We start from the raw sequence: 23,870 nt of genomic DNA on the forward strand, positions 1-23,870 counted from the left end.
ATCATTACTAGCAATATTGGATATTTTAATTCTTCACAAATATTTCTAAGGTAACTGACCATGGCAACAAAGTTTTCTGCATCTTGGGAAGGATTTTAGAGAATAAAAATAAAACCTGTAAAAAACAGTTATGATGAACTCTGAAACTAGTAGAACTTTTAATGTCTTATGGCAATGTTTCAAATCGTGGAAACTAAAACATAAGCTATTAGGCAAACCAGTTAATTGCTACTCATTAACTAAAACGTATATGTAATTTCCTAATAGAGACAACACACAAGCAATGTAAATGAGTCCTTATCCATACCAAGATTTCTATTTTCAATCCCATTATCATTCTAGCTTCTTAAATAATGTCCAAGGATTGCTTCCTCTGTAGTACACACTGTTCCTCAGAAAATTAACATTCTAAAATGTTAACGAAATGATGCTTTCCGTGCACTTAAGGTGAGCATCCGTGCAATCTCGCCATCATCGAGAAAGCTGAGCAAGGTCTTTCCACTTCAACCTGGCTTGATTATTTTGCATGTCATTGCTTCCCCCCGCAGTGCAACTCACCTCAATGACCCTGGGCGTTAGTAGGAATAACGGTGGTGTTCAATTAGCATCAGCCTAGGTGTAGCCGTCTTCCTGTGGACTTAATGAGGCAGAGGCATCATCCGCATTCTTAAAATGATATCCTGAAAGAAAAGCCGCGTCTAACTAGCAGCAGCTCCCGACCTAGTCTGAAAGGGGGGAGATGAGGCGACTCCCACACCTGACACCAGTCTTTTGTGGAACCTCAGGCTTGATTCCGTCCCGCCTCGGGCAACGCCCGGAGAGACTAGCCCACACTACCCCGCCGAAACAAACAAACAGTTTCCCGAGCCCCGTGGAAACGGCGGGCGGCGACGAGCCGGGACCGGTCCCGCCTCTCCAACTTCGGGGAGGTGGTGCTCTCGGCCTCGGCGGGGACGGGCGGGCGGTGTCGGGAACTAGGAGGCTGCCTGCCCGCCACGGCCTCCTGCCTGGCAACGCCTGCTCTAGATTCCGGGCAGTGCGGAGTTCTCAGGACTTGGGGATCGGCACTCTGCACCCTAGCACCCCAGAACCCTGGAGCAAGTGCAGAAGAAGGGGGAGCGGCCGACGCGTCACTGGCGCTGGCGTGTGACGTCAGCGCGCGGCCGCTGGCGCGCCGTGGGGGTGGCCGGGAAGGAGGCGGGGCGGGGCCAGGAAGGGGCGGGCCTGGAGGGGTGGGGCGGGGCCGGGAAGCGGGGCGGGGCTGGGAAGCGGAGCGGGCGGGAAGCGGAGCGGGGCCGGGAGCGGGGGGGCGGGGTCTGCAAGCGGGGCGGGGCCTGGAGGCGGGCGGGACCTGGAGCGGAGCGGGGCGGGGTCTGGAGGCGGGCGGGGCCTGGAGGCGGGCCTGGAGGCGGGCGGGGCGGAGGTGGGGCTGTGCTGATGCCGGAGGACTTTGGAGAAGGCAAGATGAAGCCGAAGGTGAAGAGGAGGGTAGAGAGAAGGAAGGAGGGATTAGGGTCAAAATTAGGGGGAGTGGGAATTGCATGGGGAATATAACCAAGATGAAAATGCACACATGTGCAAAAATGAAAAATGATGTAAAAAATATATAAAAGAAAATTAAAAGAAAAAGAAAAGGGATAAGAGGCGTGCCAAGCCTAGAGGATCAGGGCGAAAACTCACTAACAGAAGCCTGATTTGGAATCAAGTCTATGATAAATATGTACCATACATAGTGCACGGAGGAAAGGAATTTTTTGAGAGCTTTTACTTAGGATGCTATTTTTTTTAAGTAATTTTGCTTTAAAAAGTAAGTATATTCTGCATGTTTAAGCAGAAGTATCTTTAAGTCTTAGAAAAATTTTAAAGATTTTTGATTGTACCTTTTCATCTAGTACTTGTATAAGGTACTTGCCTGTGTATTGACATGTTTCGTAGTCTCAGTACCGTTCTTTATTGGAGGGCTTTCAAAGATCATTAAAAACAGATTTCCCTCAAAGAAAGGCTCAAATCAGGTGTCCTGCTGAGTAGCCCTACAGAAGCTAAAGGAGGATGGTGGCTTTTATACAACTTTAGTTACCCTCCAAGCTGTACACATTGTCATATGTAGGTCGCTTGGAGAGAACAGACTTTGCCAGAGACCTCAGAGGTCAAATGATTCAGATACTTACTTCAAAAAAATCTGCTTACTTCTCCCCCCTCATCCTCTTCCCAACACACCAACTCCCAATGGTTCCTTGCCATTCTACTTTAGTCGTGTTCATTATATATATATATATATATATATATATATACTTTTAAATTTACTCCTAGCGGAGAAATTGGAAGGTTTTGGCTTGTTTGCCAGAAGATGGCACTGCAAGTCATCCAATCTGGCAAACTGGAGAAAATCTACCTTCGTTAATCTCTTCTAGTTTCTTGCAACCAATTTATTTGTTTCTCTCACTTCTAGACTAACCCTCTCTGACCCCTCCCACTCCCAGTGAGTAGGAATTTTGGTGTCTGAATGCACAATAGCTGTAGTTCTACCCACGGCCCTTTGTACAGCAAGGGAGCATGAAAATGCCAGTTGCTAATCTAAGCAAATTCTTTCCTGCTGCTTGCAAGAACAATGGGTTAGTCAGGTACCTCATTAGATAATTCTTTAGGTTCTTGCTGTAAAGTTTTGGTGAGAAGACATGCATGGCAGCACAATGCATATCCTTTAACTGCAATTTTACTTCTAAGACACATATACACAAATGTGTATATATAAGAATAACCATTATTGTTTGTGACCAGGAAACCTAAAACAACATAAATTTCTAGCAATAAGAAATGGGTTAAGTAAATTATACTATATCCTAACAATGGATTATTCTGAAACCACTACAAAGGGTATTTAGGATCTATTCTTATTCATGTGGAAAATACCTTTGATATATTGTTGAGTACATAAAGCAGGTTACTCCAACCCGGGTTAAGAGGTTTATACCCTTTTGTAAAGTTTAATGTTTTTCTTTTAACACATGAATGCATGTGACATTCTTTGATTCTTTTTATTTATCTTATTGGATTTTTCTTTCAAATAATAAAATCAGTAAATCCACCTGTTCTGCTCCCCACTCTGTCTCTGGTGAATCCTCTCACCTGCATTCACCCCCGTCCCCCACATACACACCCCAGTTCTTTTACAAAAAAGTAAATAAATAAAATCTTTAAAAAAAAAAATAAAGGTTAGGCCAGGAACAGCTATCTAGATATGTGTTACTTAGTGATGAGATAGGTCCAGAGAAATGCTTTTTAGGTGATTTTGTTATTGTGCAAACACCACAGAGTATACAAACCTAATGGTATAGCCTATCCCACACCAAGACTATATGGTATAGCTAGTTGTGACTGCCATCATATATATGGTCCATCATTGACCGAAATATTCTTATGCGGTGCTTGTACTGTTACCTCAGCCATATTCTTTGTGAAAAACCAAGGCTCAGATACAGGCAAGATTTTCAAGGAAGGTGGGGGGTCTCCCTGTTGACATAGGGGTTAAGTCTCAGTGCTGTCATGCTATCACTGCCGTGGCCTGAGTAAGATCCCTGACCAGGGAGCTGACCCAAATATGGCACAGCAGACCTCTCCTGTCTTGCCCACTGTTCTCCTCAGCAGTGTATTTCAGTAAATCCGCTTATTCTGCTCCCCACTCTGACTCTGGTGAATTCTCTCATTCCCTGCACCTCTGGCCTACACCCCAATTCTTAGACACATAAATAAATGAATATAAATCTTAAAAAAAAAAGATTTACAAGGAAGGGAGGAATCAATGGCAGTTATATTTGGAAACTATCTACCATACCCTGGACTACTTTTTAGAAGTTTAAGTTTTAGAAGTTTAAGTTAAGGTTTATTAAAACCCTTAATAGTTTTATACCCAAGGTGACTAATTCTACTACCAATGAATGTTTCTCTTTTAATTCTGCAAAATTTTGAATTTCCTTCTGTATGTCTGCCTTTCATATCCCTTCCCACTAATCTATTAGATCGTCTTCTTATACATTTGTAGATGGTATTTATAAGGGGAAATTAATCGTTTGTCATATTGTGTGACAAATATTTTCTGACAATCTCTCACTAATGTTTTGATATTTTTGATAGCTATTTTCAAATACAGAAATTTGTATATTTGAATATGGCCAAATTTGTCAGTTTATTTGTCATTTTAGGTTTCTCATCTTGCCAAGCAAATATTCCTTCACTCCCAGTTATCCAAATAATCTCAATGTTCTTATTTTGTAATTTAATAAATTTAATGCATCTGAAATTTACTTTTGTATATACCTGACAGAGGAAGATTAGCTTTATATTCTTTTGGAGCAAAGTTTGTCATGTCAGAATCATTTGTTAAATATGATTTCCTTTTCTACTGGTTTGATATGTAAATGTTATCATATAAAATTTATCATTTATATCTGTACTTATGGACTTTTCTTCTATTTAATTATTGGTCTCTTACTCATTTTGTTAAAAATGAGTAAAAAAGAAAAGACTGTTGCTTTAAAAAATCAAAATAGTCCCATTTTGAAAACAAAATTCCAACACCAAGTTAATATTTTAAATTATATTAATTGTATGCCTTGTATAATAAAAATTGCTATAAAGCTATAGTTGTGTGTTTCTTCTCCCCACAGAGCTCAGTTTTTTGTTGAATATTTTTTGAACAAAAGAGGCTTAGTCAAAGAGCCCAAAGCCCATGTCATCATCAGAGTTCTCAGATAGTTTGTTTCTTGTTTTTGCTTCCATTTTCTTCTCAGTTGGGGCAGCAGTGTTGGAAGGGGCAGGACCTCCTGTTGGTGCAGCACCTGCTGCCCGCCCAGACTCTACATTGCAGATGAGAGACACAACATTGACATTGCCCAAGGACTTTGCAAACAAGCCAGTCCCGAAAGGTTCAATATTTGCACTGACTTCTTTAATGAGGGCATTGATTTTATCTTCCCAGTGACTGTTACTTCATCCTTATGCAAGATGAGACCTGAGTAGCTGCAAGTGATCTGAACTAGGAGGCCATGTTGTGGGTGGGTGTTGGGCAGGTGCTGCCTGGTGTGGTGTTAGTTGTCAGATGAAATAAGAGCCTTACCCCAACTCTGCCTTAGTTTCCTCTGGAGGGCTTCTTTCCTGCTAAAAAAATGACAATTCTGTAAATCTTTATTGATAGTAGGAATATAATATGGCAAGTGGAAAGGGGCTAGCTATATTACCAATATTTTCTTCTACTAAATATTTTTCAGAAATATATTCTCTTGTTCACTGACAATGAATTGAGCACTATGCTAGATGTTAAGGGTAGAGTGTTGTTATCGGTTCTTTCCAGAGGCAGGCAGCAAGATGAAACGGAGAAGAGCAAATTAGGGCAATGCTTGGCAATAAACTTATTTTTCCTTTGTGAAATAATTAAAAGGCCACCTATTTGTGTAGGTATAGGTATTTGATCAAACGAAGTATCCTGGCATACAAACAATCTTTTTTGATAAGAGAAAAGAAGGGTCTAAAACTTTAAGTATCAGAAAATACATTCTCTAAAATCCACACATTTCTTGCAGAAATGGAATATTAAAATTCAAGACAAAAACATCAGTGTCTTTGCAATTAAGCTTCCATCTTTCTACATTCTTTTTTTTTTTAAGATTTTTTTTTAATAGAGGCATTTTTTTTTATTTTATTTATTTGTTTGTTTGTTTTGTTTATACAAGCACTGGGTACAGTCAGAAGCGCGGGAGGGTGAGAGAATTCACCAGAGCCAGAGTGGGGAGCAGAGCAGGCAGAAGGACCGAAGTACACTGCTGAGGGGAGCAGCGGGCGGCAGGAGAGGTCTGCGCGCCATGTGGGACCCTCCTCCTGTGGCCGGGGAGCAGCCGGGGATTGAACCGGTGCTGCAGAGGCCGCGGGCAGCTTCGCAACCCAGCGCTCAACCGCTGCGCCAACGGGGAGGCCCCATCTTTCTACATTCTAAGAGAGGAATTTAAAGTCTACTCTAGCCTTATATAGTTTGAACTAACCATTAGCTATAAATAGTTTTAACTTTAACTGTAACTGCCTGCTGAATTTCTACATGTCAATGTGGTAGACCTAACTTACTATGCAAAGATAAAATGTTTATCTAGTCAGTCCTTGAGTTTCTGACTTTTTTGGTGGCTCATCTGCAAGAGCTCAGAAGACTTAGCTATCAGAAGAGGGAGAAGATTATCTATTTCTAGGAAGACTAAAACAAAACATTGAGGATTTAGCTATGCAGAGCCTGAAAGGAGGCATGATATGAGACTGAATTGCGGGCATACTTGTTAAAATAGCTCAGTGTATCAACTTTCAGTAAGCTTGAATAGACCAGAGTTTCATAGAACAGCTTCGCACGAACCTGGAAGGTTTAAAAATGTAATAAGGAGTGCAAATCTGTTCAAGATAATTTCATGTTCTGGGCCTCCCCGGTGGTGCAGCGGTTGAGCACTGGGTTACAAAGCTGCCCGCAGCCTCTGCAGGGCCGGTTCAATCCCCGGCTGCTCCCCGGCCACCAGAGGAGGGTCCCACATGGCGCGCAGACCTCTCCTGCCACCCGCTGCTCCCCTCAGCAGTGTACTTCGGTCCTCCTGCCTGCTCTGCTCCCCGCTCTGGCTCTGGTGAATTCTCTCACCCTCCCGTGCTTCTGACTGTACCCAGTGCTTGTATAAATAAATAAATCTTTAAAAATAATTTAAAAAAAGATAATTTCATGTTCTCTCTTAGGGAAAAATGGCAAAGGACAAGAAAAAGCCAATTTCAATTACCCAGAGCTGCTGGAATCAGGAAGAAATTCCAGACTAAAATCATATCACTAATTTGCTGACAGAACATCTCAATCCCTTTCACTCCCTTAATATGTATGAAACATAAGCAATAAAATAAAAGTTATTTTCAGAATATTGCATAATATAAACAATATTACTGAAAACCAAATGTAGTAGCAGACTTGTTACCCACTTATAAGCGATCCTTGGGATATGTCCCACATAGGAATTAAACATTACAATAAAAGACCTAGGATATATTTCTAAAAGGATAATAGTGGATAATATTAATAGACTGTGATTATTGTCTGCTATTCTCAACACATATGTGCATCTTCCTAAAATTAGGTTACATATCTGCAAGAGAGAAGAACACACTTAATGCCTGTGCATATCTTGTGACACATTACATGCAATTTAGAAAAGTTGTTTCTTGCGTCTCAACATTTTCTAAAAAAAATTTAAAAATTAATCCATGGTGTCTTATGTGAAATAAAATTGTACTTGGATATTGCCATGGTTCCACCAATTCAACCTTGATAAAAGTATGGAAGTGTGACAGGAGTTTAATGGCAATATGAGAATGTTCATCATCATCAGCTCTGAGACCCAGGATTGTATTATTTGTGAATATTCAATAATGCTCTGGAAGAGAAGAAATATTTGGATGGGCAAAACTCATGTGTTAATCACAGATAATTAAATTACTAAGTTTGACACAGGGTAAACAAATAGTGGGACATATGAGTATAAACAAAGATAAAAAGACTGTACAGATCAAGTGATGCCTAATGTTCATGAGGCATTAAATATATGAGAGATCCAATATTGGTTAAGCACGATATATTTATGACATGGCAAAAGCTCAGACACTCTAGTTCACAGTTGTTAATTCTGCCACCTAGTGGTGACAGTTGTACTCCCACATGTCCTGCCCAAGAAGTGTAAAACTTGTATCTGCCAGTGTGTTAATGGGCCGGCTATGACTGTGGCCAGGCATTCTTGCCCCTGCATCTCTCCAATAGATTGAGAGTTTGTCATTTGCTTAGGTACTTTTCATTTGGGCGTCCTCGCTCAAATCTCAACTTTGGTAATAATTGTTGTGTCACTAACAGGGAATCTGATGTGCAAAAAAAGAAAGGGTATATATGAACATTACATAACTATAGGCTTCAAATTCCATCTGATTTTTACACCATCCTAAATGTGGCACTGTTGGTTTTTGTTTTTTTTTTTTTGTTTTTTTGGCTTTGCAAGGTTTGTTGTCATTTCTTTCCATGAGCTCTGGGATAGCTCTCTGGAAGTATACATAGACAGCATCAAGTGACTTTCCACATGGTACCAAGCAGCTAATATCTACATGCTATAATGATTTAAAAAAAAAATGAGAGTGGAACACTTTTTCCTGACAGCCTATAATTTCTAATACTTCTCATTCAAAATAATACCAGCGTAGACTTTGCTAGCAACAAGGGAGGGGATCCCTAATTTTAGCAGTTTGTAAGATATGTTCTTATGTGATTTTTTAATCTCTAGGTTTTCCAAATAAACCACATTAACAATTTTTGAAATGTTTGTCACTGAGGGGTATAGTGTATTTTAATGGCAAGATGGTAAATTTCTTTATTCAATAAAGGTCAGCTGAGTGACCCTCTGATTACTGCACAGGGTTGGTGACTAGATTTTATTGGATTAAGTCACAAGAACTTTGGGTGTTTTACCTGGTCTAAGTGGTCTAGTCTGAGATTCAGAATTAAGGAAATCTACTGTGTAATCTATAATTTTTTTCAAGAGCAGGAACCACAGAGTAATTTTTTCACTTTTTTTTCTACTGTGTCATCGTTGATTATTTTATACAATGTTTAGTGACACAATGAACAATGAGGCTTCCAAAATAAAATTATGCTGAGAGAAACCTGATTTTTGGGTTGGTGCCAGCACAGAATAAGGGACTGAGTATAAATGGTGGTTTGAGTCTGTGAGGTTGTCAATTGGTTGAAAACAGATAGAGGAACTGAAAAATCTGGGGTTCAAACCCACCAAGGCATAAAACTTATGGAATAGGGTAATACAAGGGGACTTCCTTTTCTCAAAAACAACAAAAGAAAACCCCAAACCACCAAAACCCAACTACTGTAATAGGAAAGAAAGGCACCATCTTTCATCACTTGTGGAAATGACTCTGCATTTTATTTTTCTAATGATTTATTTATTTATGCATACAAGAACTGGTGTGTAAGCCAGAGGTGCAAGGGGTGAGAGGATTCACCAGAGAGAGTGGAGAGCAGAACAGGCAGATCTACTGAAATACACTGCTGAGGGGAGCAGTGGACGAGGCAGGAGAGGTCTGCTGCACCATGTGTGTTGCTCCCTGGCTGGGATCGAATTCATGTTTCAGTGGCTGGCGATAGCTTAATAGCGCTGTCTCTAACCCCTGAGCCACCAGGGAAGCCGTGACTGTGCATTTTAAAAGAGCCACTTCTCTCTAGCTTTCTTTCACCTAGGTTTAAACTAAAATGTCTACAACTGTTATCTTAAGCCACTCCCACCATCACATATTGGGGCTGTTGGGAGGAGATAATTTAGCTCTTTAGTTTCACAAGTCCACAGATGGGGGGATTAATTGATTATATCCAGAAGCCTCATCTTCACCTGAATTAGGATAAATTTTGGACTTTGAGCTAATATGCTAATGAAATTTAATTTAGAGGTTTAGTTATAAGATTTTGAACTTTAAACAGATGTTCTATTGGGGTAAGACTTTTGTAGCTCTTGGGAATGGGTGTTGTATTTAACATGTGGATTATTAGTAGCTAGAGAGTGGACTGTGGTAGGCATAGTTCTGAGCCCTGATGTACATGCCAGGAATAACTACATCTGTGAATATGGCAGATTTCACTTCCAATGTTAAGGTTACTAATTGAATGATTCTCAGTTGATGAAAAATGAGATTATGATTTAAAGGGCCCTCTTTTTTTTTTTTAAAGATTTATTTATTTATTTATACAGGCATTGGGTACAGCCGGGAGAGTGAGAGAATTCACCAGAGCCAGAGCAGGGAGCAGAACAGGCAGATGGGCGAAGTACACTGCTGAGGGGAGTAGTGGGTGGCAGGAGAGATCTGTCGTGCCATGTGGGACCCTCGCCCGGCGGCCGGGGATCGAACAGGTGCTGCAGAGTGTGCAGGCAGCTTCGCAACCCAGTGCTCAACCGCTGTGCCACCGAGGAGACCCTAAAGGGCCCTCTTAAAACTAATCACAAACATTCAAGAGAAAGTAAGATATAAGTTTTCCTGCTGACTTTGAAGAGGTAAGTTACTATGTTGTCAAAGGACTACATGGTTAGGACTTGAGGATGTTCTCTAGAAGCTGAGTGTGATCCAGTCATCAAGAAAGCAGGAACCTCAGTCCTAGGACCACAAATATAATCATGTCAAATATAATCATGTCAAGCAAGATAAATTTGGAAATGAGAACATCCTCAAACTTATCTTGGCTAAAAACCCTATTATGTTATATGCCGCTATAAAAAAAAAGAGTTGAATATTGAATTTTAATGATATTAATGCTTAATGAGTGCTGTTTACCTTAAGACACATATATACTTCATCGAAAGTATTAGTGTATATTAGTTTAATAAAATTTTGGTAGGGATGCAACTAAATTTCCATTGTATATTCCACTATAGACCACGTGACAGAAACCTCTTTTCCAACACTTTACTCCCAGTCTCCACTTGGGGCATTGGGTCTTTCCTACCCTTTCCTCTCTCCAAAGAAAGCAAAATAAATTTCATGCTAAGCAGCTTGATGTGCTTCCCTGAATTCTAAGAACAAGCTGGTACACATCTAGGATCATTGACCTTAAATATTTGTCAAAATATTTGGACAAGCCAAGAGGGATATCTCTTTTAATGAGGCAACTGGTGAATAAAATTTGCTCCATCATTTTACATATGTAGTATTTTTGTATACACCTGAAAAGTTCCTAGAAAGCCATCAGAGACATAATAGTACCTTTTTGTGGTGAGCAACATTAAGGTTGGTCAGGCTATCAACTTTCATTTTATACTTTATTATGTCAAGATGTTTTAAGTCATTGTATTAGTTTTCTTAAGATGGCTGTTAACAAGGTAGCGCAGACTAGATGTCTTAGAGCAGAAGTTTATTATCTCATGTTCTGGAGGCTAGAAGTCTGGAATTCAAGATATCAGCAGGGGTTATTATGTTCTGTTCTAAGGTTCTAGGAAAGAATCTTTGTTTCTTACAGCTTAGAGTAGCTCCAGGTGTTTCTTGATTTTTTTTTAAAAGCATAATTCCAACCTCTGTCTCTGTTTTCATATGGCCAGTTTTCTGAATGTCTGTCAGTGTCTCTTCCCTTTTTGTAAGGACAGAAGAATTGAATGAAGGGCCAGCCTAACAGCCTTAACTTGATCATATCTATAAAGACCTGATTTCCAAATAAAGTCATCTTTACAGGAGGAGGGACATGGTCAACCTATTATAGCCATGGATTACTGTTAAAAAGAAACTATTCCACATACGCTACAAGTTGTTTACACGACAACTTGCTTGATCTCTTAAATACATGAATTCTGATGTCATAATGCAATGCAGTTTCAATTAAAAATGTAAAACATGGATGTCCTGAAAAATTGGGAGGATTGTTGAATTATTAGGAGATTTAAGAAATATAATCAAGGGCCTCCCCGGTGGCGCAGTGGTTGAGCGCTGGGTTGCAAAGCTGCCGGCGACCTCTGCGGCGCCGGTTCGATCCCCGGCTGCTCCCCGGCCACAGGAGGAGGGTCCCACATGGCGCGCAGACCTCTCCTGCCGCCCGCTGCTCCCCTCAGCAGTGTACTTCGGTCCTTCTGCCTGCTCTGCTCCCCGCTCTGGCTCTGGTGAATTCTCTCACCCTCCCGCGCTTCTGACTGTACCCAGTGCATGTATAAACAAAAACGAACGAACAAACAAACAAATAAATAAATTAAAAAAAAAAAAAAAAAAAAGAAATATAATCAAAATGCAATGTTTGAAACCTGATTGGATCCTGGTTTGGGGGGAAAAAAAACCCAAAACCCAAAAATTTGTTTTTGACAATTGGTGAAATTTAAATATGAATTGGATATTAGATGATACTAGAGAGTTATTGCTAACTTTTTTAGTTGTGATAATGGCATTGGAATTGTGTCTAGAGACGGTGCTAGTCGTAGGAGATGTGTACTTAAGCATCTAGAAGTAAAGTGTCATAATGTCTGTCTCCTTTCACATGCTTCAAGGGGAAAAAAAGATACACCCAAATATAGATAAAGCAAACATAGCTAATTTTTAAACTAAGTGATCATGTCAGGCCCAATGATTAAAACCTTTCACTATCATATTCAGCTACTGTAATTAAATTTAGACGTTGAGGGGCCTCCCTGGTGGTGCAAGGGGTTAAGATGCAACCTATGAAGCAAATCCATAGCCATTGCAGCATGAGTTCGATCCCTGGCCAGGGAGGTTACCCACATGGCGCAGCTGACCTCTCCTGTCCTGCCCGCTGCTCCCCTCAGCAGTGTATTTCAGTGGATCTGCCTGTTCTGTTCCCCACTCTGTCTCTGGTGGATCCTCCCACCCACCCCCCACACCTCTGGCTTGTACCCCAGTTCTTGTATGCATAAATAAATAAATCTTTAAAAAAAGTTAGACTTTGAAAAGAAAATTTTAGCATGTTTTTCATATATCTTAAGTTAATGAAAAACTATATGGGTCTTCTTTTAATTCTTTTCTGGATGTTTGAACGTTTTCATAATAAATTTTTCTTGGGGAAAAAGCACATATTTTCTGACAGCTCCCAATTATTTAGGATAAAACACAAACTCTTATGCCTAACTGCTGAGTTCTGAATCCTCAGCTCCCCTGCTTATTCCCGCCCCACATCTTGCACATTATATTCTGATAACACCACGTCAACCTATGGCTTTAACTACCTTCCTTCTCTCTTGCCGGAAACGTCTCAGGGGTACAGCGAGATCGCATCGCCCCTGCAGCTCCCACCCGGGCAACTTCTTTCAGCCTTCAAATCGCAGAAGTCAACTCCTCTCGACAGACTCCTTCCCACACCCTTCTGAAAGCGCTCCTTTTCTTGGGCCGCCACTGACCGCTGCACCGACAGGAGCTCACCTGCGCGGGGAACACGTTCATGGAATTCTGAGACTGGCACCTGTTAAACGCCTGCTAAAAGGAAATAACTCCATTCAGGCCGGGCAGAACCCTCAGATTATACATGTTCTCCAAAAGACTTAATTTCCACGCATGATTTTTTGGAAACGCATAGTGGCAAAATTCAGATGATCAGTTTGTTTTTTTTTTAAAAGATTTATTTGCTTATGCACACAACTGAGGTCAGGCCAGAATGTTTGTGTGTGTGTGTGTGGGGAGGGTGATGGTGGTGGGGGGGGGTGAGTTGGGGGGGTGGGTTGGGGGGGTTGTTAAAAGGCGTCACCAGAGACAGAACGGTGAGCAGGACAGGTGAACTGACTGAAATGCACTGCAGAGGGGAACAGCAGGTGCGACAGGAGAGGTCTGCCGCGCCGCGTGGGTAGCTCCTGGCCGGGGCCGGGGCTCGAACTCATGCCGCAGAGGCTGCGGGCAGTTTCATAACGAGGTGCTTAATCCCTTGCGCCACCAGGTAGGCGCGGAATAATCACTTTCGTTTACTTGTAGGTTAGGGGCCTCTGCGGATTCACTAGATTCAAGTTTGAGCAACTAGCGCTCGACGCCCTACGGCGCCCCGTCCCAGGCGGCCCCCTCCCGCCGGCGGGGGGAGCGCGGGCGACGACGCTGGGGACAGCGCGCGCCTGCGGCCTTCTGAGAAGCTTCCCCAAGGTGGCGGCCGCCGCCTGGCCTGCCGCGGGGTCACCACGGGGGCAAACAGCACAGCGTGTGCGACGTGAGCGCAGCGCCGGGGACGGGCCGACACGCCGCGCGGGCACCCAGCGCGGGCCGCGCGCCTCCTCACGACGCCCCGCCCACTGCTCCCACTTGGGCCAATAGGCGGCGCCGCGGCCCAGACTGTGGCCGGAGGAGGCGGTATCGGGGCGGCCGGACGCCGCACGGCCGTTCACGTCAACGCGGTGACGTCACGCGCCGACGCTGGGGACGTACCTGTCGGACTCCCGGCTCCCGCTGCTTCTCTTCCCCGGTCCGTGGGTCGGGGCTGGTCTGGTCCGGAAGCCGGAGCCGGTTCCCCGTAGTCCCGACTCCCCCGCGGCCCGGACTCGGGCTGCGTGACGGGCCGGAGGGTGTGGCGGGTGGAAAGTCGTTCTCCCTCCCCCCCGCCTGGGCGCAGGGCTTCAGGTGCAGCCTCCCAACGGGGAAGTGAGGCTGGAGATTTTTGTTTTTAATTTTGGCCAGAAGCAGGTTGACCCCAGGGCCCTCGGGGGTTGGGAGGCGGACCCCAAAAGTCACCTGGCAGGATTTCCGTAGTCTCTTCCGTAGAAAACACCAGGTATCTTGGCAGTCGCGGTAGTTTTCCTTGGGTGTGCAGCTTGCTTCAGGTGGAGCTCCCAGGTAGCTATTTAGGTTTGAAACAGATGCAGAATCCAAAGGCAGCGCAAAAAACAGCCACCGATTTTGCTATGCCTCTGAGCTGCAAGGTGAGTTGCTGTCATGTTCACGGATTTGGGGTCAGCTGTGATGTCAGGACTCTTCGTCTTGGTTTGTCTAGAGCAGAGGTACCTACATGATGTTAAATCCACCCTTGGCAGGTGTATTCCCTCGGACAGGCTTTGAGAGTTCACCTATTTCTGCAGGTACCGTCGAAGGACCATGGGTTGTAGAGAAGGAACGTAGGTTCTAGGAAAGCTGCTTTTTGAAATAGACAATTATTTCCAAAAATTTATTTTGAAATCAGAGTGTGGGTTTTAACTTTTGCTCAGTTTGCCCAGGTTTAAAGTTAATAATAATCAGGTTTTCTCTCTTTCGTTTGGGTTTATGTGTCTTATCAGGACATAGATGGCACTTGTATATGAGATTTGTGTGTTTCTCTTCAACTTGGACCAGAAACTATCTTAAAAGCTCAGAAATTAGTTTTATATATGATGTGTTTTGTATGTGTGGCATTTTAAAGCTGGAGCACGTAGAAGATACTTACATATACAGTATGCATATTACAGACTGAGAATTGTTTTTTCTTTGGGAAAAACATTCTTGTTTATGAGAATTGAATTCACAGTGAACAAACATACTTTTTTTTTTTTTTTTTTGGTAATTCGGAAGTTTAGTTCTGCAAATTGAACTTTCCTGAGCCTAGCAATTCTGTTCCTGCAACATCATTGGGGTTTGTGTAATTCATTGCTTAATCTTTCAGAATTTTTTTTCATCTATTGAGAATTAATTTACATATCTTTGTGAGTCACTAGAAAATAGTAATTGTGTAGCTCGAGTACCTATGAGCGTTAAAATGCTAATGAATATTTCGTTTTTTTTCCTCTGAAAGGGTGCGACTGATTATTCTCATGTTGCATAGAATGACTTAAAAATCCCGTGTGTGACCTACAGATATTTTCCCAAGTTGCGTATGCTTTTATGATCTCTAGTTAATTGGGGCAGCCACAGTTGGCAGAATCCATAACAGATTGCATCTCCCTCCCACTCCCTGTCTCCCACACTTGTCAGAGACCTTCTTTGCCTGAAAGACAGGTCATCTTATTTTAGGGGGTCAATATGTAAATCTACCACATCTATCTTTACTTGAAAGTTGTGTTTTCACTCATACGGAGCTCATTAGGAATGTACATATTTAACTTGGTTTTGGATATTTACAGTTCAGAGGAAGAGATTTGCTGAGGTTGTGGTTTTGTTAGTAAATTGGCTATTTTCCAGATCCTGTTGGCGATAAGCTTTCCATTTCCTGTTGTGAGATGTTGGTCATAACTTTCAGACCGCTCAGGAAGCCAGATTTGATCTCTGTGGTGGGTCAGATATCAAAGCAGTGTCCTGTGGGGTTTGGCCACATCACTGTTTTGTGGAACTTTAAGCTGACTTTGTAGTCAAACTTGTCAGCATGGATCAAAATTGAAAAATACAGTTTAATAAGTATTAATCATTGTTGAGTGAATTCTATGGCTCAGGATTTTTTCTCAGTTGTTTTTGAGGGTAACCTCAATTCTCACACCAATCCCATAAAAACAAGTACTTTTAGTATACCGTTGTATGGATGTGGAAACTGAGGCATGAAGGAATTATTTAACTTGCCCAAGGTTTCAGTAAATGACAGAACTGATAGCAGAGCTTGACGGTAAGAACGCTTCCTCTCAATCGCTGTGCTGTATTGCAAGTAAGACTAGGCAAAACGCTAGACCCAGTATAGGGTGAGAGATAGAGCACCATAGGTTCATTTATTTTTCAATTATAAAAATAATGTGAAATTGCAGGAGCTAGAAAATTGTGTTAAAAAAATCTTCATCCAGTACTATTCTAAGAAACTTTCCTTATGCACATTCATCTGTGTCCATAACCATTGTAGCTATGATTCATTTTGAGTCTTAAGTGTCTTTCAGTTAAGAAGGAAATGGAGGATGAGTCCATGTGGGGAAACTGTCCATTTGCATTGCTGAAATACAAAGATGTTGCATGATATGCAATATGATCTGCAATTCTGATGGGAACCAAGTTAAATGAATGTATTTCTTGCATTGAATGGAAAGTAGTTGAACAGGTTCTGCTTTTTAAATCATGAAAATTACTTAATATTCAATGTGTCAGTCTTTCACAGCATTGTTTTGTTGGGTTATTGTTTACCTTCCTTCCCTTTTATACTCTGAATTGTCAGTGAATGTATTTGTGTTTGTGTGAGTTTCCTTAATCATCCAGGATTTACCTTTTAAATGGCTTTAACAATTTTTCTGAGTTTAGGAAATTTTCTTCTTTCTGGAGAGCTACTTCTTTTAGCTGGTTATCCACTTAAACTTTTTTTTTTAAGAAAAAATATATAAGGCACTGCAATTTGGATCTGTAGCTAACTTATTGAACACTAAGGATAAAATCTCAAATAATGTTACTTTTAGAGAAAATTAGTTTCATCATTATGGTATCTTGTATATTGACAATTTGAATCAGCGTAAATTTCTTTCTTACTACCTTTGATGCCAGACCTAAGTTTCTTGATGTTCTGTGTGGTGAGTGAATGGGAGTCATCTCTTGGTAGAATAAATTTGAGAAGCCGTTCATAACTTTTGCTTATGTTGTTAATGTTTACTACTAGTTTTGTCTAGAACCTTTCATATGCTGTTATCCATTACAGTTGTAGATGAGAGTGTGTTTTATAACCTAAACTTACTTGACCAGGAAACCTTTTCGTCGTCTGTGCACATACTCACATCCAAATGTTTTTGTTGCTGGGCCTCCCCGGTGGCGCAGCGGTTGAGCACTGGGTTGAGAAGCTGCCCGCAGCCTCTGCAGCACTGGTTCGATCCCCATCAACCGGGTGAAGGTCCCACATGGCGCGCAGACCTCTCCCTCCACCCGCTGCTCCCCTCAGCTGTGTACTTCATCAGTTTGCCTGCTCTGCTCTCCCCTCTGGCTCTGGGAAATTCTCTTACCCTCCCGCAATTGCGCTTCTGACTATACCCAGTGCTTGTATAAATAAAAAAACAAAGAAAAAAGAAACAAATGTTTTTGTTGCTTTCTGAACTCCATAACTTGATTTATGCTGGTACATTTGTTTCAAATAATCATTTTTCCCTTCTCTGCCCTGTAAAATTCTCTATAGCTTTTTAAACGTCCAACTCAAGTGTGTTTCTTTTAAAGAAGGTTTATCAGTTACACAGGATGTGATCTTTTCTTTGAATTATAATTCTTGTGTATTCTGTGACATTTGTCAGGCACTACCTTTTATAAAGTAAGTTTATAGGAAAATTTTACAATATCCTCTTTGAGGACAGTATATAATTTAATTTATGCTGAAGTTTGGTGGAAGCTATAGTGTCTGTAAAAACATGATGTCATCAGTAAAATTGTGTTTATGTTTTTTACAATTTCTAGTACCTTAGTAGTAATTCTATAAGCATTATAAATGAATAGTGACTATGTTGGAATTCATTGTCACATTTTTTATTTTTGAGCAATACTTAGCACATACAGTTCTTAAAATATGAAAATGTGCCTTGCATAGGAATGTTAGATGAGTCAGAGCTTCATCTCCCTGCCATCGTTGCTTTTGAAACTTTTGTCTGTCTAATTGCTAAAATTTAGAATTTTCATTTCTTCTTTGACTTAAAAAGAAATGTGCCCACTTTTCTGTTTATCATACCATCCAGATAGCTGACCTACACACTTTGAGTTAGCCATGGTCCTCAGCCTTAACCAGGCTTCTTTTTGAGAGAGGAAAATTTTGTTGGGAGCTACATCAGGCAATGGGTCTTTTGGCTACCCATTTCCAGGGCCTCCCTATTTCTGCACCCTCTGTCCCCCTTCTGGTGATGTGTTGCTTAGTGTTTTCCGTTTCATTGCTAGATTACTGAAGCAATCGTTCCCTCCATTGTAGTCTGCCTTTGAATAGGGCTAAAACCTGGACGTGTGATCCTACTGTTGAAAAGAACACTCTACTCTTGAGCCCTATAAACTCTGGGATACTGAGCTTTGTTTTTTCCAATAGTTTTGTATCAATAGTGCAGTCAGAAACTTAGCTGATGTCTTAGATTTCTACTACATTTCCACTTTTTATTTTTAAAATATTTATTTTATTTATGTATACAAGAGCTGGGATGTGGGCCAGAGGTGCAGGGGGTAAGAGGATTCACCAGGGACAGAGTGGGGAGCAGAACAGGTGGATCTACTGAAATACACTGAGGGGAGCAGTGGGCAGGTCTGCTGCACCATGTTGGTTTGCTCCCTGGCCAGGGATCGAACTCCTGCCGCAGGGGCTGGCGATAGCTTGATAATGCTGAGACTTTAACCCCTGCGCCACCAAGGAGGCCCCATTTCCACATTTTATTAGTTACTAAGTCCTCTTAGATATTTCCTTATAGCTATGTCAATTATGCCCTGACTATCTCATATTTACAGTTGTTCAAAGGTCTACTTGAATAAGGTCACCAAACTCCTCTCCTTGTCTTTAGACTCTCAGTTTCTTGCTTGTCTCATCTATCTTCAACACTGCTGCTAGTGTTGGCCTGCTGACATTCATATCTGATCATGTGGTTTCTCTTTTAAATCTCTTAATAGTTTATTATATCCACATGAGATGTGTATAAATGAGTATGTAAGTTCCGTAGCATTACTTGTGAATCCTTCCCTTCTTGGTCTGGCCTCATCCATCCCTCTAGTTATTCTCTAGTCCCCTACTCTTAAGTTACCCAAGCGGGTTTTGATATTTAGCTTTTGTGTTTTTGTATGTGCTTTTTCCTTATCTGATTGACTTTTCACCTCATAGTCTAGTTCACACATCCTAATCCTCTGCTTACACATTTGCTAAGTGTTCACACGCTTTCCCAGGCAGTATGCTTATTCTTTTTTATTGTTACTAATACCTTATATTGCCTCTCCTATGGCACTGACCATACCAGACTGTTGTAATTTGTATGTCTTTTTGTAAAGGGGACAATTCAGTTTTTCTTTTCTTTGAAAGGGAAAACCCAGTTCTTCTCTACTCATTCTGTTTCTTCCATGAGTGTCTCCTTTACTTTCACATAGAACACTTAGCTTCTGACATGTCTGGTCACCAACAATGTGGAGGTTTTCCTCTGATATCAGGGAATTCTCATGTAGAACATCAGCTGGGTTTCCTACAGTTCAACTCAATGCTGTCTCCAGGTAGATAGTGTCAGAACCTATGTGTTCTCAGTACCACAAGAGTGCTCCCATCCCACTTGAGATGCCATTTGTAAGTAGAAGGTTCTCAGGTTATCCACAACTTCTGTCCAGCCTGGCTGCAAATCAGACTGTGATTTCCCTCCTAAATGTCACTTAATTTGTGAGAGCAACTCACAGAACTTAGGGAAACAGCTAACTTAAGTTTACTGGTTTATTATAAGAAGTTATGGTAAAGGATACAGATGAACATTTAGATTAAGAGATACATTGGGTGAGATTGGGGAGGGTCCTGCGCAAAAGAATTCTATCCTGTCATGTTGGGGTGTGTCTCCCTCTGGAGTACATGTGTTTGCCAATCTGGAAGCCCTCTGAACCTTGTACTGTTGAGATTTTATGGAATCTTCTTTCCATAGGCATGATGGATCATTAACCTTGTGTTAGTCCCTCTCCCTTCCCTGAAGAATGGGGAATAGAACTGTAAATTCTAGGCTGTTTGTGGAATAGTGTTAACTGAGTGACTCAGAAAACTAATTTTGACTACTAGGTATGTGGTCACCCAGTAAACTGAGAGAGAGTGTAGGGAGACAAGCAAGTTTTAGGCAAATATATATTCAGTTTAGGTCTTGTTAAATTTGAATTCTCATATAATATTCAGGTAGAGATGTAGTACTCTTTTGTTATATACTTGTTGTTCACTCATGCTATGAGTATTAATTGACCTATCAAGATTTTGTGGATATAGACAGGGATATTCTAATATTTATACAGAAAGGCATAAGAACTAGAAATAACTAAACCAATTTTGAAAAATAAGAATAAAGCAATTGACTCAATTTCAAGACATATATCAGTAGTCAAGACTGTGTGGTATTGTTATAGTCAGAGAAGCATGGAATAGAGAACTCTGAAATAAACCTGCACAAACATGCCCAACTAATTTTTCATAAAGGCACATAAACAATTCAGAGGAAGCAGGATAACCTTTTCAAAAAATGTTGCTGGATCAATTGCACATCCATATGTTAACCAAAAGAACCCTAAAACTTCAACGACCTATGTCTTATAAAAAAGTTGCCAGGACTAAGACTTACAATATAGTCTAAAATATAAAACTCAACAGTAAAGAGAGAATCCAATTAGAAAATGGACAAAAGAATGAGTAGTCATTTCACTGGAAAGGATATGCACATAGAAAATAAATACAGAAAAAGATGTTCCAGTATCATTACCATTAAGAATATATAAATTAAAATAATGCTATCACTGCTCACCTATCAGGATGGCTAAAGTAAAAAACAGTAATACCACCAAATGCTGGTGACTATGTGGAGAAATTGGGATCATACAGACATGTTGGTAGGAATATGAAAAACAGTTTGGCAGTTTATTAAAAACCTAAACATGTACTGACCTAGCTGTTGCACTTCTTGGCATTTATTGCAGAGAAATAAAGACTTACATTCACGCACAAATCTGTCTAGTGATGTTACTCCATTTTTACTGAGTCTCTTTCATGTAAATAGGAGGTATATATGTTATTGAAAAATTTTGACCTTTTTTCCATGTTAAAAAGATGTGTATAGTCATGATAGCTTTATTTATAATAGCCAAAACAGGAAAAGAACTGCACATTCTTCAGTGGGTAAATGGTTATACAAATTGGTATATCCATATCATGAAATACTTTTGGTAATGAAAAGGAAAGAACTTCTGATAAATGTAACAACCTGGATGAATCTTCAGAGAATCCCCAAAAGAAATATATGATTCCATTTATATAACTTTGAAAAATGACATTATAAAAATCAAAAACAGATAATGGGTTTCCAGGGGTTGAGGATGAGGGAAGGAGGGTTGGAGGAAAGTGAATGTGGCTATTTGGGGACAACATCAGGAATCTTGTGATGCAAATGTTTTACATCTTGACTATCATTGTCAGTGTACTGATTGTGGTATTATATTACAGTTTTGCAAGATATTACCACTGGTAGAAACACAGAATCTTTATTATTTATTACAGCTGTGTGAAATCACAATTATCTCAATTTTTTAAAATGAAATTGAGGTATAATTAACAAAGAACATATTACTGATAGTATCACATTGTGGCTTGATATTTGTATACATTGTGAGTAATTATTACAATAAACCTAGTTAACAATCTTTAGACATAGTTGCAGTTTTATTTTTATGATGAGAACTTTTATGATTTACTCTCTTTGGGACTTACAAATATGCAATATAGTGTTATTATTTTTTAAAGATTTATTAATTTATACAAGAACCAGGGTGCAGGCCAGATTCACCAGAGACAGAGCAGGGAAAAGAACAGGCAGACTGACGAAATTCAATGCTGAGGGGAGCAGTGGGTGAGACAGGAGAGGTCTGCTCACCATGTGGGTTGCTCCGAGGTTGGTGGGGATCGAACCTGCACTGCAGAGACTGTGGACAGCTTCACAGTGCTGTACTCAACTGTCTGCGCCACCAGAGAGGCCCAATATAGTATTATTAACTATAGTTACCATATTGTACATTATACTCCATGACTTATTTTACAACTGGAAGTTTGTACCTATTGACTACCTTCACTCAGTTTTCCTACTTCCAGCCCCCCACGGATTTTCCCACCCTAAACCCCTTTATCCCCACCACCAACCACCAATCTGTGCTCTGTATCTGTAAGTAAGACCATATGTTTTTTATCTTTGTTTGTCTGATTTATTTTTCTTAGCATGATGTCCTCAACTTCCATCCGTGTTGTGGCAATTGGCAAGGGTTCTTTTTTTTTTAAAATATTTTATTTATTTATGCATGTAGAGCTGGGGTAAAGGCCAGAGGTATGGGGTGGGGGTGAGAGGATCTACCAGAGACAGAGCAGGGTACAGAACAGGCAGATTGACTGAAATACACTGCGGAGGGGAGCAGCGGGCGAGTCAAGAGAGGTCTGCTGCCCCATGTGGGTTGCTCCCTGGCTGGCCAGGTATCAAACTCATGCTGTAGAGGCTGTGGATTGCTTCATAGTGTGGTGCTTAATCCCTTGTGCCACCAGGGAGGCCCTTATTCTTTTTTTTTAATGGCTGAATAATATTCATAATATTCTAGTCATGTGTTGCTTAATGACATTTCAGTCCATGACAGACTGCATTGAGAATGATGATCCCAATAGGCAATACCATCTAGCCTTGGTGTGTAGTTGTCTGTGTCATCTAGGTTTGTGTTACTGCACTTTGTGATGTTAATACCACTACGAAACATCCTAATAATCTGTTTCTCAGAATTTATCCTTGCTGACAAGTGACACATGACTGTGTAGTTACCACATCAAAATAAAAATTTTACTTAGAAAATAATTGAAAACCTATGTGCCAGGAACTGTGCTAATTTTTGAATATGCAGTGTTCAGAAAAAGTGGACACCGTGCCAAACCATATGACTCATATTCTAGAGGGGAAGAGAGACATTAAGTAAGTAATCAGAGTTATATTACAATTGTCAGGAGTGCTGTAGAGAGATAAAAAAAAATATTGAGTTAATTTGTAATATGTTTGGGATAGTGCCTAATATGTAGTAAACTAGGAGTTTGTTAAATAAATAAAGGGGCATTTAATGTGAGATTTGAAGAGTGAGTGAGGGAGTAAATAAGATGAAGAGGAGAGGGCGTGTTCCTGGTCCAGGGAGCAACAAAGACCCTGGGACATGAAACAGGAAACAGCCTGGTAGGACTGAGATGGGAACATCACCGCGTATAAAGTCCTGCCAGAACGGTCCCAAATGAAACTGGAGAACTAGGCAGAAGCTAGGCTGCATCTGACTTTGTCTGCTGTCTTACTTACAGTTTTTGTCTTCTAAGGATGGTGAGAAACGATTAACATTTTAATTCATGGAGTGGAGAGAGGTTATTGATCAGACTTGCTTTTTTAGAAAAGCAAGACCAGGCTGACTGCTGTGCAGGTGATCAGATTAGAGGGGCACTTGATAAATACTTAGGTCATTTATAAATATACTGCAGTAAACCAGGCTTTATCTTTGGAGATTTTCATCGATTAGCTCTAATCTTTATAACTACAAGAACATATTTGCAATGTAGAGTGTGTCTAACAAATTATTTTAAAATGGGTTTAACATTTTTTTTTATATCAATGGTGTTTCTTTTTTTTAAGATTTTATTTATTTGCACAAGAACTGGGGTAGAGGTCAGAGGTGCGGGAGGGTGAGAAAATTCACCAGAGACAGTGCGGGGAGCAGAACAGGCAGATGGACCTAAGACACTGCTGAGGGGA

General features: G+C 40.8%; 2 protein-coding genes and 1 pseudogene across 8 annotated transcripts in view; 1 reads left to right on the forward strand and 2 right to left on the reverse strand.

Annotated features, from left to right (window-relative positions):
- NEK1 (NIMA related kinase 1) overlaps nt 1-898 on the reverse strand; it is a 139,173-nt gene extending 138,275 nt beyond the window's left edge. For all 4 annotated transcript variants that reach the window (XM_037526423.2, XM_037526422.2, XM_037526421.2 and 1 more), the window contains exon 1: nt 559-898. The gene's annotated coding sequence lies outside the window, so the exon portion shown is untranslated. The remainder of the gene's footprint in view (nt 1-558) is intronic.
- A 3,806-nt stretch (nt 899-4,704) lies between these two features.
- Nucleotides 4,705-5,075, reverse strand: LOC129146807 (60S acidic ribosomal protein P1-like; annotated as a pseudogene).
- An 8,855-nt stretch (nt 5,076-13,930) lies between these two features.
- Nucleotides 13,931-23,870, forward strand: part of CLCN3 (chloride voltage-gated channel 3) — a 74,405-nt gene continuing 64,465 nt past the window's right edge. For 3 of the 4 annotated variants that reach the window (XM_037526429.2, XM_054701043.1, XM_037526427.2), the window contains exon 1: nt 13,932-14,432. The gene's annotated coding sequence lies outside the window, so the exon portion shown is untranslated. Of the gene's footprint in view, nt 14,433-23,870 lie in introns of all 4 variants that reach the window. The other variant, XR_008554026.1, reaches the window with a different exon arrangement.

Source organism: Talpa occidentalis, unplaced genomic scaffold (genome assembly GCF_014898055.3).
Source record: "Talpa occidentalis isolate TD23 unplaced genomic scaffold, MPIMG_talOcc4v2.1 talOcc4.4, whole genome shotgun sequence".
NCBI lineage: Eukaryota > Metazoa > Chordata > Mammalia > Eulipotyphla > Talpidae > Talpa > Talpa occidentalis.